This window comes from Eucalyptus grandis, chromosome 9, assembly GCF_016545825.1.
Source record: "Eucalyptus grandis isolate ANBG69807.140 chromosome 9, ASM1654582v1, whole genome shotgun sequence".
Taxonomy (NCBI): Eukaryota; Viridiplantae; Streptophyta; class Magnoliopsida; order Myrtales; family Myrtaceae; genus Eucalyptus; species Eucalyptus grandis.
In genome coordinates, this window is record NC_052620.1 from 32,256,811 (window position 1) to 32,262,810 (window position 6,000).

General features: G+C 36.5%; 3 non-coding genes across 3 annotated transcripts; all 3 read left to right on the forward strand.

Annotated features, from left to right (window-relative positions):
- Positions 1-246: 246 nt before the first annotated feature.
- Positions 247-325, forward strand: LOC120288646. Its single transcript, XR_005546748.1, has one exon. It is a non-coding gene; the product is annotated as a small nucleolar RNA Z199 (small nucleolar RNA).
- A 294-nt stretch (positions 326-619) lies between these two features.
- On the forward strand, positions 620-713 carry LOC120288650. Its single transcript, XR_005546752.1, has one exon. It is a non-coding gene; the product is annotated as a small nucleolar RNA U54 (small nucleolar RNA).
- Positions 714-795: 82 nt separating this feature from the next.
- Positions 796-890, forward strand: LOC120288651. The gene has a single exon (XR_005546753.1). It is a non-coding gene; the product is annotated as a small nucleolar RNA R64/Z200 family (small nucleolar RNA).
- Positions 891-6,000: the final 5,110 nt, after the last annotated feature.

A 6,000-nucleotide genomic window follows, 5' to 3' on the forward strand; every position in this document is an offset into this window, starting at 1 on the left:
GCCACCCCCATCATGTTCGATCTATAAAAGCGAGCTCAAAGGGTCCTCCCCCTTCTCATCTCCCTTCCTCCGCTGGAGCGCAGGCACTCTCTCGAGCCGACGGCTGCTTTGCTTCGCAGGGTCCGTCCATCTTGGTTTGGTCCGATCGCTCTCGCGTTTGAGTTTGCTCGTCTCTTTCGAAGCTTTTTGTTTCTTTGTTTCTTTGTTTCTTTCGTTTGGTTGTTGTCCAGTCGGGATCTGCTGTGCGATCAAGTGATGAGAGAAAACTGCAACAATATGAAGGGCTCAGGCCCCGGGATTCCTAGTATTTAAGTCTCTGATGATTGTCTCGTATCTTCTTCTCCGTTCAAAGGTCAAATCTCGCCCTTGCTTTTCTTCTTTCTCGGGTTTTTACTCAGATTTTTTTTTTTTCCCTTTCTTTTCGTTCTTGTTCTTGTTCTTGTTTTGCGGTAGAGATGTGATGAGTAAATCTAAATTTGGTCCGTGTTTCTGATTAAACCGTGACTGATTACCCTTAACCAATGCTCTGATCTCTCTCTTGATTGGTTGGTTTCTTGATTTCTTTCTTTTTCGTTTTGGTTTTCTTGTTTTCTCATTTTGTTGGTTTTGGGTCATCGACGGCTCTGTGATTATATGCCCTTTTCTTGGGCGATATACGCTATTCCGATCAAATAACCATGAGCCGAAAATCCAATGTGTTTCTTATGAGAGCCATTTATTTATTTATTTTCAAGAAAAAAAGGTTTTTTGTGAAATGATCGGGTAAAATCACGATTTTTTCACTTGATTGTTTCACTTCTGCAGTGATGAATTATGTAAAGAGTAATACACATGTCAGACTTCAGAGATTTTCATCGATGAGAACACACACTCAACACTCTGAGCAGAAGTGTCTTTCTATCTTTCTTTTTCTTTTTCCTTTTACTTCCTTCCTCTGTTCTTTTAGAATCAGCAATCGGAAAATCTCTTTTCTTACTTTTTTGCCTTCGTGTAATTATCTTAAAATTCTTATACATTAGGAAAATAATATCATAGACCAATGTTTCAAATATTGTCTAGCTCTATTTATGGTCAAAATTTTCTTATGGAAATTATTGGGCACCAAATGGAGTGGTGCCCAGAAGAACAACATAACAATGCAGAGTACTTGTTAAAATTTTTTAGTTTCCTATAGGGAGTAATGCCTTAGCTTGCTTTGCTTCGATTTTGATAAAGCTTAAAGCCTGAAAGGGTCGTGCAACAAGCCCTGCCCTAATATTAAATGTCGATATTTCAAATCCCCATTTACATTTGTAAGGTTGTGGATTCTGTTTGATGAAAAAAACAATGAGTTTAAATCAGGTAAGCATGGGAGAAGACGGGGAAGTGTTGAAAACAAGAAGAATCTGTCTGAGGTTCTGAAGACTGATTTCTTGTAATGAAGCAGTGCTAGACAAATAGGCATGGAGATTAGCGAAAAGCCTTTAGCTATATGGAGTCAGATGTTAAAAGAAATTAATTTCCCCAATGGCAAGTTTGGGGATGCAGGTATGGCCAAAAAAGAGGAGTTATACGAGGGCTAGCGAATCGTGACGAATTTCAAATAGTGGCTGACTTAATTGAAAAGGAGAATAAGACTTAAAAGGGTGGTTCACTTGATTAACTAGGAGAATAAGATATCAAAAGCAAAGGTTATTTGATGAGCACATAACAGTTGGAATACTTAAAAGTTCATTAAAGTATGAATTCCAAGAAGGATATCTCGGTTTTGGACTGGAAGTTAAATCAAGGGACTATTCATTGAGGAGTATATGTATAATCGAATTCGAAAAAAACAGAGCAGCAGTAGTGTCGACTAAGCATCATCTGCCCATTGGACTCCTGGAATATGGACGCGAGCCTCCGGATCAGAGTACTTACGTGGACCTGAATCGATCTGCCTTCTATGCCAAAAATCCCCAGAAACCACAAACAACATAATCCTTCATATCGCGGGACAAAGAAAGTTTAGTCGGACTCCGGCTTCCAAATCCAGATCTCAACCAAAGAGATTGCCAAAATAGAGTAATGGTTCCAAATCCAGATCTCAACCAAAGTGATTGCCAAAATAGAGTAATGGTTAGTGCAATCGAAGAAGCCCAAGTTGAACTTTCCTTCCCAGGAATTGATCGCCGGTGTCCTCTAAAATTTATGGAAAGCAAGAAGCAAATTTGTCTTCTGCCACTGCGGAGGCATCCACTAAAGAAAACTTCAGCAAATGCGAGATGACTAACCAGCTCTAAAGATTAAATTTGATGAATCGTTCGCCCAAGGGGCAATGGCAGGAGCAATAGCAAGTACTTTGCAAGATTCTTCGGGAAGCTTGGTCGATGTTTTTGCAGGTTGTGTTCGAGTTTCCTCTGCAGTATAATTATGATGTACTCTGAAGCCAAAACCGATCTACATGCGTGCTTAAGAAACTGACGGCTTAGATCACTCTGATAGGCTTTCCACCCACGGGTACTTATCAGCCCGGGTGGGGACTGTGGGCCCTTTTGCAGATTGGGTCTGGCCCATTTCCGTGAAGCCCACGTTGTGCACAGCTACCGTGATGCCAATCTGCTGATCGGGTTGCCAAGGCCCAGAGAACTCAAGCCCCCACTTCAACCAGTTTGGGCTATCCTTTATTTAGAGGCCCTTCCGTCTTGTTCCGAAAACGATGGTCGAAGGTAGGTATTAAAGGAATCTTTTTTAACCCAAAGAAAATTGGAGTGAGAGGCAATTCGTTCATTGACATATTGATATCGATCATCCGGTGTAAATTGATTAAATTGAGGAGGGGAAAAAAACGAATTGGAACTCTTGCTTCGAAAATTGTAATGCAAGAGTAGTCTCAAGGGTGGGAAAAAAAGGCATATCCAATGTCATTCTCATGTCAACATGATTGGGTCGTAATTGTCATATATCTTTTATATATTTAACTTATTTTGTCTTAATTTTCAATTTACAAAACTATCCTTCATATATAGTACAAGAATGAAATTACTCAACTCTATTAGTAGCTAGCCTCACTTAATTCCTTCTCAATTTTTTTTTGAGATATCACTCTATTTACTATTTTTTTTATGTACATATACATCTTTGTATACGTGTCGTAGGTTGACTCTTGACATCGCGATTGTGTGAAATTAAGACACTCTTTGACTTTGACCCATTCATTACTAATCGAGTCTCCTAAGTTCGGCCTTTCTCTTGTCAATTGTTCACTCCCGCACTTAGCCCACTCTATAGCTCGTAAAGAGAAACTCTAGTGGGAAGTGTAGTCGGACAAAACACTGTATTACTTATTGTTATGTTAGATATGAGATGATATAAATGATGAAGAGACAATATACACACACACACATATATATATATATATGAGCCTCTTCTTTATTTAATGGAGGGTATTTAGTCTCTCCATCTACAATTCACTCTTATTAATTATAAAATTTCTTTAAAATATAAGTGAAATAATACCCCTAACAATATCCTAGAGCATATATATATATATATAAACTCTAGCTAGTCATCTTGGCCACGTCCTCAGCCTTTCATGCCTCGTAAAAGCTTCCAATCCGTGGCATACCCGCGTGCTGAATACCGTACATGTGAAAACAATGGCATTTCATATTTTTGTGTGATATGCATACTTATCTCTTAATTTGCTTAACTTGTATAACTTGGCTCATCGCTTATGCGCCTGATATGGTTTCAACCAAAAAAAATATAAAAAGCCACCTAAACAAATAAAAGAATTACCAATAATGACCAAGATTTTTGAGGACGTCGCTTTCCGAGATAGCTTTACAAGTTTTCTTACGATGACATCATATAGACGACGTTAGAAGTTCAATAATACAGCCACCTTATATATTTTTAGGTTCTTTAGTTAGGACGATGAGCAATTGCTTTGGGGCAAGAAAGAGCTGGCAAATTGGGTCATAAACTCATATTATGACCCATTTTTAGTTAAATGGATCATTTATGGATTAAATAAAAGTTAAATATGGGTCAGAAATTGGTCAAGTGAAAGTTAAATATGAGTCAGAAATGAATCAAGTGAAAATTAAATATGGGTCATAAATGGGTCTAAGAAAATAAAACACAAAAAGAAATGGGTCTAAATGGGTTATTATTTAACTTTATAAAAATGTTTTTTATTTATTTATAAATTTTCATATTTCACCACCCGCCACAAGGGCTCGGATAGTAGGCGCTAAACTTCCATCGAGGAGGTCTAGTGTTCGAAGTTTCTGCAATGCAAGTTGTAGGAAGGCTAGCTTTGAGACTCTTGGCGACTTACCCGGTAGCACGTGTGTGGTGGCTAGTACGTATCGCCCCCAAAAGTGGTTTACCTTTGGTTGCCTACTGTGGGGGGTTTCCCGAGTAAAAAAAAAAAAATTTATTTTTCATATTTCAATTTATTTTTCTTTTTTTCTTTCTTTTCTTCCTTCCTTAGCCAGCCGCCAATAGGGTGACAGCCGGCCGGGTCGACGACAAGCCGTGTGAGGCTCGGCCTCGCCGGTCGGGCAAGATCGAGCCCTACCGACGCCGGTGAGCTCAATCTCGCCCAGTGGCTAGTCGCCGTTGTTGTCAGGGCCAACGGCTGGCCAAAGAAAGAAAAAGAAAAGAGAAAAGAGAAAAAGAAAAAATAATTATTAAAAATTAAAATTATATTTTTAAAAAATAAAAAATATTTAAAATTATATTTAAAAAATTAAAATTCGATTTTTATAAATATTTTAAAAATAATTATAAATATTTCCATTAAATTTGCATTGCATAAAAATTGTTAAAAAATTTGTATTGCATAAAAATGAGCTTTTTAGGTTTAGTTAAAACCTTTTCATGTTACGCTTTTAGTTATTCAATGGTATGTTCACTTCAAATAAGAGAAGCATGTGCATAGTCTAATTTTTTATAAATATTTCAATTTATAGGTTTTTTTAACTTTATTTTTTATTTCCTATTTTAAATTTAATTTGAATTTTTAATCCAATTAGCATATAGTAGAAATGAGTTTTCCTAGAATATTAATAGGTTTTAGCAATACGGGTTGAGTTGGGTATGGGTCGGGTACGAGTCGGGTCGGGTATGGGTCGGGTACGAGTCGAGTCGGGTATGGGTCACTAGGGCTGCGCATGATAAAATTTCTGAAACAGAAATTGATTTCTGGCCAGAAATCAATTTCTCAATTTCTATTCTCCAAACAAGTTTCGAGCAAAGAAACCCGTTTGATAACGACTCAAAATTTCTATTTCTGAAATAAAATCCGTTTGATAACAGAAAAAAATTTCTATTTCTATGAATCATGTTGTCCCCATCCTTTTACCTCACTCTTCTTAGTGCTTATGATGGTAATTTAATTTGATAAAAGTTGATAAATCACTTTAATTTATATTGGTAATTCGATAGAGTAGTTAGGAACTTCAAAACATTAGCAATTTATGTAAATAAAAGCTAGTAATTAGTATAAAAAATGCTAATATGCAAACTATAAAAGATTTGGTATTTTCAAATGCTAATATGCAAATAGTGAATGTATTTATTCTCCTCATTCAAGATTCGGGTTTAAGTCACTACACTTTTTTGCATTCTTTTGAGACCACAAAGTGATTTTATGTTAGGTACTAGTTGACATGGAGGGAGGCGCAATTTGCGAGCGATTCGAAATTAATAAAATGAAAGTTGTGCTAGAAATAGAAATTGATTAGATAACAACATAGGAAATCCTCAAATATGCAAACTATAAAAGATTTGGTATTTTCAAATGCTAATATGCAAATAGTGAATGTATTTATTCTCCTCATTCAAGATTCGGGTTTAAGTCACTACACTTTTTTGCATTCTTTTGAGACCACAAAGTGATTTTATGTTAGGTACTAGTTGACATGGAGGGAGGCGCAATTTGCGAGCGATTCGAAATTAATAAAATGAAAGTTGTGCTAGAAATAGAAATTGATTAGATAACAACATAGGAAATCCTCAAATACAAAATAA